This window comes from Triticum urartu, chromosome 5 (genome assembly GCF_003073215.2).
Source record: "Triticum urartu cultivar G1812 chromosome 5, Tu2.1, whole genome shotgun sequence".
Classification (NCBI taxonomy): domain Eukaryota; kingdom Viridiplantae; phylum Streptophyta; class Magnoliopsida; order Poales; family Poaceae; genus Triticum; species Triticum urartu.
In genome coordinates, this window is record NC_053026.1 from 657,996,190 (window position 1) to 658,008,332 (window position 12,143).

At 50.8% G+C, this 12,143-nt stretch overlaps 1 pseudogene; it reads right to left on the minus strand.

Moving 5' to 3' along the window:
• Positions 1–1,962: 1,962 nt before the first annotated feature.
• Positions 1,963–3,317, minus strand: LOC125507670 (annotated as a pseudogene).
• Between the last annotated feature and the right edge of the window lie 8,826 nt (positions 3,318–12,143).

A 12,143-nucleotide genomic window follows, 5' to 3' on the forward strand; every position in this document is an offset into this window, starting at 1 on the left:
CCTACTGGATACATCACCGTCCGCTTTTGCATTGGTGTCTGGCTTGTCACATTCATGGCATGCTAATAATGGGTGAGCACCATGTTTAATCGCAAGATCATTGCAGTGACTCAGCAATACCACTGCATGATGTAGTATGCCAGTTGTTGATATAACACTCATAAGACATCGTCTTATGAAGTTTATATCCCTCAAAGTATATAACAGAAACATTCGGGGTCCAAACCATCATTATAGTACAGGTTTATTCAAGCAAAAATCCAAACGTTTAAACAATTCAAACAACTGATACTGAATTGCGGGGTACCACTATTTATCATGTGATCACTTATTAAGTTCAGATCATGGTTTTATTGATCACTTCTTTTTAACCATTTTACCATGACTTTCTGATTTCTATAGCAACCTATATCTTATATTTCAAAATCTGCAATATCCGTCTTTCTATAGGAAACTGTTCTGGCCACAAAGGCGCGTAGGGGAGCGGCGACAGCAGCGCATTGGCGCCACATTCTGCCGGCAGTAGTGGTCATTCGGGGGTCTCGGAATGTCAATGTAAGTTTTATTATGTTTGAGATGTTTTATACTTTCAGTTAATTTTTTATAATAGACCTGACGCTTTAAAAAAACTATACTCGAACAAATTCATCATGGTTTAAAGATTTCTGAGCCAAGGTCGACCTGGGCCACGATCGTTTTGAACTGACGGAATATGGGAGTCAACATGCATGGGCCGTGTAGTTGGGCCTGAGGAAGTCGAGATGAGGATGTTTCGGTGACAATGGCATCATGCTCCAGACCCTCCACGGCGACGGCGGCGGCGGCGCCTCCATTGCCGGCCGGTGGGTGCGGGCTCTTGAATCATTTCACTTTCCTCGTCCCCCATCCTCTCCTTTCTTCCATGGGAAAGGCGGTAGCAACGACTGCAGCCGGTCACCACCGCCCTAACCAGCTGAGGTGTATAAATCCTGACCCCTTCTCTTCCTTGAACTATTCTGCTTCTGCAAATGGCTTCTTTCTTGCACAGAGCTTCTGCTAAGGGACTAGTTATTGTCCGAACTTCATAAACAAACTTGGGTACAAATTAGCCTTGGAAGCAAGTTTCTCCTATGAATCTGTAGGCATCAATCCATAAATAAGAGCACTTCGGATCAGACAGTGTTTGTATGGTCGATTCTCCCAGTAGTTTCAACTTCATTGATGAATTTCTGTTCCTCTCTTTTGCAGTTCAGGTTGATTTAGGAAAAATCATGAATAAGGCCTGTACCTGTACTCCAGGACATGCATGAGACAAAAAAGTTTCAGAACATTTATCTTCCTTTTCTTCTATTCCCTCCATTTGTAAATATAAGCCTTTTTAGAGATTTCAATATGGACTACATATACAGATGTATATATACGTATTTTAGAGTGTAGATTCACTTATTTTGCTCCGTGTGTAGTCCGCATTGGAATCTCTAAAAAGGCTTATATTTAGAAACGGAGGGAGTGGATTAGAACATTCATATACAGCTCTCCATTTTCTTCTTAGTAAAAAATCAGCGCTTCTCGACAGAATACATTCGATTCAAATATATGGTAAATACCTATACTTTCTTAGTGAAAAAGCAGTGCTTCGGCAGGTTGCTTGGAGAGAGAAAACATTAATGGTAAACTGAAATGGTTACAGACTTCACACAACACTCGTAGAAATGGATACCGTGACCAACTTAGATACTACTAAATATGGTTTTCCCAAGACGGCCGGAGCTACTGTTCTTGTTATAATAGATAGAAGTTGGGAAAGGCCTAACCATTTGTCATTTGTACAAATCGCTTGCATTCTACTTTCAGTTGAAACTTCTGAGAGCCATTTTTAGGTTCTTCACCAGCTCAACTGTGGACGAAAACCCCTCTTCGATCTGCACAAAGCTGAAAATGTCAATCTTCTGATCATGCATGCATTAGAGTTCTCCTCGCAAATCACGGTTTATATATTCTCTCACAAGTTATAACGCATTTGCACAATGTAGGAAGGTAGAGGGGCCATTGCCTTTGCTGTGATGGTGATGTTGAGGTAGGAGTTGGTAAAAGGTACGATGTTGGTGCTTATGATTGAGAGGCCCTGGTTCTCGAGCTCGGAGAGGGCCATCACCAGCACCCCTTTTCTCCCTCTGCACCAGATACTCAGGAGCGCTGTGTTCCCTAGGATGCTGGCCTCGATGTCCGGGCTCGAGTGCCCGGAGCCGCTCCCGCTGGGGCCTGCTGCACCATTGTCGGCAGCGGATATGCGGCACTTGCTGTGAAACACCATGGACTCTGACGATCTCCGTGAGCCTTGCTCATCCAGGGCCTTCACCTTCTCCTCTAGCTGCTTCACATAGTCGATGGTGCTCCCCAGCAGAGAGAGCTTGTCTGTCTGAATACAATGGCAATGGCTAACTATTTAAGCTGCAGCCTGCAGGTACCTGGTGTTCACATAAACGCACCTTCTTAATGCCGGGGATGATGGTGGCCAAGGACACGAACTGCTGCTGCAGCTTCTCCCGCCGCTTGCGCTCGGCAATGACATGCTCTTGCGCGTTCGCTGGCGCCCTGCCCCGCCTCTGTGGCACCTGCAGCTGTTGCATCGTCCCTTGGGCACCGTTGTGCCGCCAGCAGGCTCCTTCGGAGAAGTTGAGGGCGCTGCCGAAGGAGAGGAAGTTGGACGATGGCGGCTGAGACAGCTGCCCTAGCTCGTTCTCCACCGGCGCCGGTCCGAACGGTAGGTTGGGCAACGGCGATGAGGCCCCAAAGCTCGGGAAATTGGAGCTGCGAGATGGATTGGACGACGGGATCGGCAATGGTGGCGTGTAGTACCGCTCTTGATGGTCAGCCAGCGACGGTGGCTCTGCGAACTGCTGCTCCATGCCGGGTAGAGGTAGAGGTACGGGACCCCCTTCTTGCTGGTATATGTAAACTAGTTCCTCCTCTTGCTGACATGACATGAGCCATTGCAGTAAGAGTTAATTACTTCATACTAAATTACATACCAATGCAATACCATTAACTCGCACCATCTAAACTTTCAGATGTCAAAAGTAATTATATTTGAAACAAATGCATGTGCTTATATTCTACCGTCTGCGCAAGCCATTGGTTTGGTTGCTCCATAACCGCCTGCACAAGAAGGTTTTTTGATCACTAAATATATACAAGCGCAGACCCAAGAACACCAAGCTTATTGGGCATGGAGAAGTAGTAGAGTTTCTGGTGAATATACCTGAAACCTCTAACTCCGTTATTTTACCTGCGTTCTCTTCTCTGCTGCTCTTGTTTCTTGACCGGCGTCCTGTCATGCTTAGCATACATATATATAGTGGCGTGGGTTGGCCGACCTAACTCGTGGATGTTGATCGATTCTGGCGGGTGTGCTTTAATTTTGGCTAGCTGATAGATTCCTGGCTGGTGAACAACACGCACACGCTGGGCAAAGCCGTCCTGATTGATAGCAAAAGGCTCGTGACGAAAGTGCCTGTAATTTGTAAGTATATCTGGATGAATTTAGTTTTGTTGGAGGGTCACTAAGTACAGTAATTATGAACTCCACTAGTGTGCATACACTAATACCATAGTGTATATATATCATCTTGTCAATTGTTTTGGAGGCTCATGTGATCATGGCGCTGTATTCTATATGCTGAGCCTAAAAGCTTTAGATTAGATACGCAAGCAAATCCCAGGAAAGTGGCTTCAAATCAAAAGTGCAAATACAAGACAACTGTGCCGGCCGGACCAACCAGCTGGAAAGTAGAAACTTGAAGAGGGCACGAGAAGAGGACAAATGCCTTGTATATTTGTTTTGCATTAGTAATCCCATCAACGAGGTTAGGGCTTTAAGCTACTAGATTAGATACTCATCATGTTGTCTCATTGTTCTAGGTGCATGTGCAGCTTGGAATATTTGATGCCACCTTTCGGCTGACATGAGCAATATAAGATTGCGATGAAGATTTTTCTCTAGATCTAGTTGTTTCATGGAATTCTAAATTGCTTACTCTAAAGGCCATTTCGGTTCATTGCCAGTGAGTATCTCTCAAGATTACTCTGTACTACTCCACTGGAATGCCAGCATGTACAAATTACTCCACTGGGTAGTTACCCACACTACAACCACATGCATATCACATATGCTACAATTAACTACATTTTCATCTTAGTTACGAAAAAGGGTTCCCCCCGCTCTATATTATAAAGCAACAAACCGAGCATCCAACATCACAGTATAGAGTACAATCAAGTCATAAAGTAGCGCTGGGGGCACAGCGAGACAAGCCCCAAACAAAGCTAAAACATAAGCTAATCCGGCTCAGGAGGTGGTGGTGGTGGTGGTGGAGGAGGAGCAAATGCCGACGCCAAAGAACGAAGACCAGCTATGATGTTGTCGATGGCGTCCCGATCTCGCCGCTTGCTAAGCAGTCTCCAAAGCTGTAAGAAGCCACACATTTTGTAGATCGCATCAGTCACACATCATGGAATCACGCGTTCTATGACTAGTTTATTACGGTTACACCGAAGGGTCCATGCTAGGGTGCCCAAAGCCACCCACGTGGGGGGCGACTAGAGCCGGGGAGCCTAAGAACCTCCCCAAATAAGGCCGGGAGGTTGTCGTGGCACCAGTTGCCACCAACCACCTCCCGGAAGTAGCTCCATAGGAACTGCGCCGCAGGGCACCGGAAGAAGATGTGGTTGCAGTCTTCCGATACCAAACAAATGGGGCAGAGGCCATCCCCAGGACCATTACGTTTGCGGACTCCGTACCCAAAGGGAGGCGACCGCGGACCCATTGCCAGAGGAATATGCGGATTTTCAAGGGGAGTTTGATCTCCCAGAGCATCGATAGTTCCACCGGGCCAGGAGTGGGGACAATCGCCTGATATAGGGGTCTAGTCGAGAATCTGCCACTTGACTCGAGATGCCAAGATAGCGAATCGGGCTCCAGGGAGGGGGGGGGGGTGAAGGGCAATACATTTGAGCAATTCATCCCATTGTTCGAGTTCCATCGCCCCAAAGGTACGGTGGAAGGCAATAGCGCCCAAGTCAGCTAAGGCCACATCCACCGAGAGCTATGGACGAACGCAAATCGCGAAGAGCGCACGAAAGCGCTCCACAAAGGGACGAGTCCCTGCCCATCGATCTAGCCAGAACAAGGTGCCGGCTCCGGTACCTACTTTAATGGAGGTCCCAATGCGCAATACTGGCATCAGAGGATCACCGATTGCCAGAATTGGGACCCACCCATTCTAGGAGCGAATGCAAGTAGCCGCCCGCGCAGGTACTTCGCACGAATAATCTCAAGCCACAAGCCGCCCTCATCGGTCTGAATTTGCCATCCATTTGGAGAGGAGGGCAATATTCATCCGCTTGGAAGAAATAACCCCAAGACCTCCATCGTCTTTAGGCTTACAGATCTCAGACCATTTTACCATGTTGTACTTCTGTTTATTGTTTTCTCCAGCCCAGAAGAATCTGGAGAGGAGTTTGGTGACCTCATGATGAAGGGATTCATGCAGACTATAGAATCCCATGACATACATCAATAGACTTTAGATAGCCATCTCCCCTGCCAGGCTCCATCCTAGGTTGGAGCTTGGCGATTATTGGACGAAAGTCCTTCTCTAGCAGACGCGTGTCACTAAGTGGCATGCCCATGTAGGTGGTTGGGAATGTTCCCAAACGACAATTCAAGCGATTGGAAATTCGCTGAGCTTCCGTCTGGGAGTATCCCAGGACCATCACCTCACTTTTGGCAAAGTTAATTGTGTGGCCCGACATTTCCTGAAAGCAAAGGAGTAGGAACTTGAGGTTCTGAATATCCTCGTCTGATCCTTCCACCATCATAATTGTGTCGTCAACATATTGGAGGTGGGTCAGACCTCCATTGGCCACCAAGTGGGGGCAAATCCCCCAAATGTGGCCGGCGCGCTTTGCCAAGTCAAGGATCGAGGCGAGGGCATCAACCACAAGGTTGAATAGAAACGGGGATATCGGGTCGCCCTGTCGGACCCCTTGGCCCGTCAAGAAGTATGGTCCAACCTCCCCATTTATGTTTACCGCCGTCCGACCGCTCGTGACCAACTACATCATGCGGGCTACCCAGTGGTGATCAAATCCACGTTTAAGCAACACTTCCCGCAGGAAGGACCAGTGAACGGTGTCATAAGCTTTGTTGAAGTCAATCTTGAAGAACACCGCGCGTAGGTGCTTGCTCTTGACCTCATGAATCATCTCATGAAGTACAAGGATCCCGTCGAGAATATATCTGCCTTTCGTGAAGGCAGATTGGTTCGGATGATGAATCCGAGGAGCGATGAGGGCCGCCCTAGTGGCGTACCCTTTTGCCAAAATCCTCAATATCACATTTTGGACTGTGATAGGGCGGAACTTCCTAATATCTGCCGCACCCGGCACCTTGGGGATCATGGAAATGATCCCGTAGTTTAGCCGGGACATGTCTAGTGTTCCCCTAGAGAACTCCCGGAATAGTTCAAGGATGATCTCCTTAACCATTGGCCAGAAAGCCTGAAAAAAGCGGACAAGCAATCCATCGGGGCCTGGTGCTGAGGCCGGATTCATGGCTTTTACAAAGGCCTCAACTCCCGCTGCATCAAAAGTGGCGAGCAAGGCGACATTTTCATCCGGGGAAATCTGTTGTTCGGGCGACCAAATGTGGTCAGCAAGGGCGATACCACTCCGAGGGCGCCCCTGAAATAGCAACTTATAAAATTCGTCAACTAACAAGCGGATTTCCTGGGGTCCTAAAACAACTGCCCTCCCTCCCATAAGAGGGGAATGGAGCAGCGTCGCCTACGGCCATTAGCGATGGCCTGGAAGTAAGCAGTGTTGGCGTCCCCAAACAGCACCCAGTTCATAGAGCCACACTGATGCCAGAATTCCTCCTCCTTGGAGTAGATCTCCATGAGAGAGTCTTCCAAATTATACCTATGGGCCCATTCCTCCACGGAAATCCCAGCAATATTTGCACGAAGGTCCAGGGCCTGGATCTCCTTGAGGAGGGAGGCCTTCTGGACCCGAAGGTCCCTCCCTATATTAGCACCCCAACCTTTCATGAACTACCTGGAGCGCTTGGACAGGTGATGCCACTCGTCCAGGATCGACATCTGCCTATGGGACTCGGCCAGCGCGGAGACCAAGTGAGCCTGGACGGCAGCCACAAAGCCTGACTGCCGGAGCCAGAAAGCCTCGAAATGGAACCGTGGAGGCGGGCGAGGTCGCGCATCCCTAGATTTTAGGAGAAGGGGGACATGATCGGACTTGATGCGTGTGATAGCCTGGAGAGAGGCCAAAGGGAATCGGAGCTCCCAATCGGGGGAGACAAACACACGGTCCATCACACTTATAGTTAGGGCAACCTGTCTATTGGTCCAAGTAAATTGTGCCCCGACCCTGTCCAGCTCAAGGAGACCCAGGTCCGCAACCTAGTCGTTGAAGCGATGAATCTCCGCAAGGTCCACACGAGAGTTGCTCTTTTCCTCTGGAGAGCGGAGGAGGTTGAAATCTCCCCCTACTACCACGAGAAGGGTCGCGGAGGAGATCTTGGTTTGGAGCTCGACCAAGAAAGCGGCCGAGCGACTATAGTCGGCAGGGCCGTACACCACAATGATCTCCCACTTGAAGTTCACATCACGCTTCCACACCTCCATGCTAACGAAGTGGGATCCACGGTCCATGGATCCCACCTCAAGGGTCGCATCCTTCACGCCTAGAAGGATGCCACTATAATGACCCGACACTCCACTAGATGGCAGCCAGTGCCATGCGCAAAGATGTTTGCTAAGGTGCTCAAGTTCTAGGAGAGAGAACTCAGTGCGCATAGTTTCTTGGATCGCTACCACATCTATGGACTCATCACGCATGTAATCAATGAGTTGTCTGCGGCGGCCATCATGGCCGAAGCCCTGCAGGTTCCAAAAGAGCGCACGCATGATCACTCACCTAACGGGTCCTCCCGGGACCCTACAGTAGTCGTAGCACTAAGGGCACGGTGCAACTGGGCAGTACGTGAGCGTGTCCGACCACGGATCTCACCCGGGTAGTTAGATGAAGTTAGTAAGAGCATCTCCAGCCGTTCGGCCCCCCAGGGCGCTAAAAAAGGGCGGTCTGGGGGCGAACCGACGCTAGTTCGGCCCCTAGGGGTGACCTAGCTCCCAGTCATGCCCCCAGGAGCCGCCTCCAGGACGCGAAAAATTTGAACTTGGTCGTTCCCGCTCACAAAAGACGCCACAAGTCGGGCGATCGCAAGCCACAGTTCAGCGTACAAAAAATAGAGCGGCAGAAGTTCGCATGCGCATCACTCGGCGGGCTCTGCCCCAGGCGTCGGCGGAGTTGGCGTGCGTGGGCTTGGCGGTGTCGGAGCAGCCTCTGCGCTGGGCGGTGTCGGCGCGGCTTCGGTGGTGCAGGGCGTCGTGGAAGCGTCGTCACGCGGGCTTGGTGGCGGCGTCGGCGTGTGCGTCGGCGTGTGCGTAGGCGTCGGCGGCCTTGTCGAGGGAAGCTGGTTCAGGATGAGGCCGCGCTCCGCCAAGTACCATGCCTTGACCGCCTCGTCGGTGCTCTGGAGCATGTCCGCCCCGCCCAGCAGGAAAGCCAGGTCGGTGTTTCTCTTCTTCGCGGCGACGTTCGTCCGGAGCAGGTCGAGCTTGACGGCGCTGCTCGACATCAATGCCGACCACCGCGCGTCGGTCTTCTCTTCACGAAGGACGGCCCGGGCCTGCACGTCGGCGAGGCAGTGCTCGATGGACTCCTGCACTCGAGCGGTGGCCGCGTCGACGTATTTCCCCTTCTTGGCAACTTTGTTGCCGTCCGGCCGCCCTTCCGATGCGTCAGGAGTCGGCGCGTCCGGCTTGTAGGTCTCCTTGGCCTTGTCAAGGGTACGCCGTACTTCCGCCCGCATCTCGCACTTGTCAATGCGCTTGTAGACGTGGATGTACTTGAATTCGGCGTCGCTGTTGCTCTGCCGGTACAGGGCGAACATGTGCAGCAACTGCGCAGAGGGGCAAACAGTTGGCGCGCGTACACGGCGAAGAGAGGCGGGAGGCCGGCGTGGCATACCTGATCCTCGACGCTGGCGCCGCTCTCCGGGCGAGCCACGACCTCCTCGACGACCCCATGCCATTTGTTGCACGCCCCCTGGATACGCCCCCAATGGTTCGCCATCGCCTTGGAGCCGTGCTGCATGTAGACGCCTTTGAAGTAGGGGTCGACGAGTTTGCGCTTGTCGAACTCGGCCTTGATGCGGTCCCAATACGTGTCGATGCTCTGGTTCGTGCCGGTCGTCGGGTCAAGGCAGGCGACTTTCCATGCTTCGGCAAGGCATTCCTCCTCCTTGGACGCCCACTTGATGTGCGGCTCGCCTGTCCTGGCCGCCCGCTTCTTCTTCTTGCGCCCCTTCGCTGTCGCCGGCGTCGGCTCCTCCTCCTCCTCCTCGTCGTCCTCCTCCTCCTGCTCCTCCTGCTCGTCCTCGCCGTAGACGTAGCCGAGCTCGCCGTCCATGCGGCCGCTGAGATCCACCACCTCGTCCTTGGTGACGAACCCGGGAGATGCGGCGGCCGCGGCCGAACCTGCCGCGATGATGTCGTCCATGTCGGCCTCGGTCTTGTCGGTGTCGCCGAGGTGCGAGAAGGGCAGCGGGCCACGGCGTAGCGGGGGCGTCGGGGAGGAAGCGTAGGCGGGCGGCGAGTAGTTATAGAGGGTACTGCACGCGGGCGAAGGCGAGAGTGAAGGAAATATGCCCTAGAGGCAATAATAAAGTTATTATTTATTTCCTTATATATCATGATAAAAGTTTATTATTCATGCTAGAATTGTATTAACCAGAAACATAATACATGTGTGAATACATAGACAAAACTAGTATGCCTCTACTAGACTAGCTTGTTAATCAAAGATGGTTATGTTTCCTAACCATGGACAAAGAGTTGTCATTTGATTAACAGATCACATCATTAGATGAATGATCTGATTGACATGACCCATTCCATTAGCTTAGCACCCGATCGTTTAGTATGTTGCTATTGCTTTCTTCATGACTTATACATGTTCCTATGACTATGAGATTATGCAACTCCCGTTTGCCGGAGGAACACTTTGTGTGCTACCAAACGTCACAACGTAACTGGGTGATTATAAAGGAGCTCTACAGGTGTCTCCAAAGGTACATGTTGGGTTGGCGTATTTCGAGATTAGGATTTTTCACTCCGATTGTCGGAGAGGTATCTCTGGGCCCTCTCGGTAATGCACATCACTTAAGCCTTGCAAGCATTGCAACTAATGAGTTAGTTGCGGGATGATGTATTACGGAACGAGTAAAGAGACTTGCCGGTAACGAGATTGAACTAGGTATTGAGATACCGACGATCGAATCTCGGGCAAGTAACATACCGATGACAAAGGGAACAACGTATGTTGTTATGCGGTCTGACCGATAAAAGATCTTCGTAGAATATGTAGGAGCCAATATGAGCATCCAGGTTCCGCTATTGGTTATTGACCGGAGACGTGTCTCGGTCATGTCTACATTGTTCTCGAACCCGTAGGGTCCGCACGCTTAAGGTTTCGATGACAGTTATATTATGAGTTTATGCATTTTGATGTACCGAAGTTTGTTCGGAGTCCCGGATGTGATCACGGACATGACGAGGAGTCTCGAAATGGTCGAGACATAAAGATTGATATATTGGAAGCCTATGTTTGGATATCGAAGTGTTCCGGGTGAAATCGGGATTTTACCGGAGTACCGGGAGGTTACCGGAACCCCCCGGGAGGTATATGGGCCTTAGTGGGCCTTAGTGGAAGAGAGGAGAGGTGGCCAGAGATGGGCCGCGCGCCCCTCCCCCCTTGGTCCGAATAGGACAAGGAGAGGGGGCCGGCCCCCTTCCTCCTCTCTCTCCTCTTTCCCCCCTCCGCGAATCCTATTCCAACTAGGAAAGGGGGGGAGTCCTACTCCCGGAGGGAGTAGGACTCCTCCTGGCGCGCCTCCTCTTGGCCGGCCGCCCCCCCCTGAGCCTTTATATACGGAGGCAAGGGGCACCCCTAGAGACACAAGTTGATCCACGTGATCATATTCTTAGCCGTGTGCGGTGCCCCCTTCCACCATAGTCCTCGATAATATTGTAGCGGTGCTTAGGCGAAGCCCTGCGACGGTAGTACATCAAGATCGTCACCACGCCGTCGTGCTGACGGAACTCTTCCCCGACACTTTGCTGGATCGGAGTCCGGGGATCGTCATCGAGCTGAACGTGTGCTAGAACTCGGAGGTGCCGTAGTTTCGGTGCTTGATCCGGTCGGGCCGTGAAGACGTACGACTACATCAACCAAGTTAACACTTCCGTTGTCGATCTACAATGGTACGTAGATCATACTCTCCCCTCTCGTTGCTATGCATCACCATGATCTTGCGTGTGCGTAGGAAATTTTTTGAAATTACTACGTTACCCAACAGTGGTATCAGAGCCTAGGTTTTATATGTTGATGTTATATGCACGAGTAGAACACAAGTGAGTTGTGGGCGATATAAGTCATACTGCTTACCAGCATGTCATAATTTGGTTCGGTGGTATTGTTGGATGAAGCGGCCCGGACCGACATTACGCGTACGCTTACGCGAGACCGGTTCTCCCGACGTGCTTTGCACATAGGTGGCTTGCGGGTGACAGTTTCTCCAACTTTAGTTGAACCGAGTGTGGCTACGCCCGGTCCTTGCGAAGGTTAAAACAGCACCAACTTGACAAACTATCGTTGTGGTTTTGATGCGTAGGTAAGATTGGTTCTTGCTTAAGCCCGTAGCAGCCACGTAAAACTTGCAACAACAAAGTAGAGGACGTCTAACTTGTTTTTGCAGGGCATGTTGTGATGTGATATGGTCAAGACATGATGCTAAATTTTATTGTATGAGATGATCATGTTTTGTAACCGAGTTATCGGCAACTGGCAGGAGCCATATGGTTGTCGCTTTATTATATGCAATGCAATCGCCCTGTAATGCTTTACTTTATCACTAAGCGGTAGCGATAGTCGTAGAAGCATAAGATTGGCGAGACGACAACGATGCTACGATGGAGATCAAGGTGTCGCGCCGGTGACGATAGTGATCACGATGGTGCTTGGAG